Genomic DNA, 721 nt, shown 5'->3' on the forward strand with positions numbered 1-721 from the left:
GAATGATGTACAAATGCGCTTTACACAATTGATGTGTGTATGGATTGCGATGACAGTTGTATGAGCCCCTAATAAAATGTTAAAAAAAAAAAAAGCAGTTGTATAGAAACGTGTATTCCATTGTATTTTGAGGCTCATAAAATACTGAAACGACAGGAATAGCACAAAGGTGGGTGTAAGCAAAATTGTATTACAATAAAAAAATGAAACCAGGTAGTCATTTAATTCAAGAACAAATGAAGATAATGAGATTAAAAATAAAAAATGTAATATAACAAACTCTATTAATATATCCTTCCTTTTCTTTGAGCTTTCCTGAAAGACATAAAATTATATAAAGTAATCAATAATTTATTGTTGGATTTGATATTTATATAAACGTGAAAGGAGTTCAAAAGGTTCATGGAAAGTTGAATTAAAAGATAATGGAATTTCTTCATGAATTTTTGAACCCCCTCTAATATGTAATACAAATAATAATAGCAATAAAGGACAAAGGGGATAGAGCTGTGTAAATAATATTTATATATTTCACTGGAATTAAGTTGGTGTAAATCTGAAGATTTTCATAAAATGTATAAATTTATCCTATAGGAACCACTAAAAAATAGTTGGAAACATAATGAGAAAATTTTATTATAGGAATTGAAATGTTGTGCTTGCTTCGGCGGCACATATACTAAAATTGGAACGATACAGGAATTAAAATGTTAAAATAAAA

Source organism: Echinops telfairi, unplaced genomic scaffold, assembly GCF_000313985.2.
Source record: "Echinops telfairi isolate 266 unplaced genomic scaffold, ASM31398v2 ScPeMD7_31;HRSCAF=116, whole genome shotgun sequence".
Taxonomy (NCBI): Eukaryota; Metazoa; Chordata; class Mammalia; order Afrosoricida; family Tenrecidae; genus Echinops; species Echinops telfairi.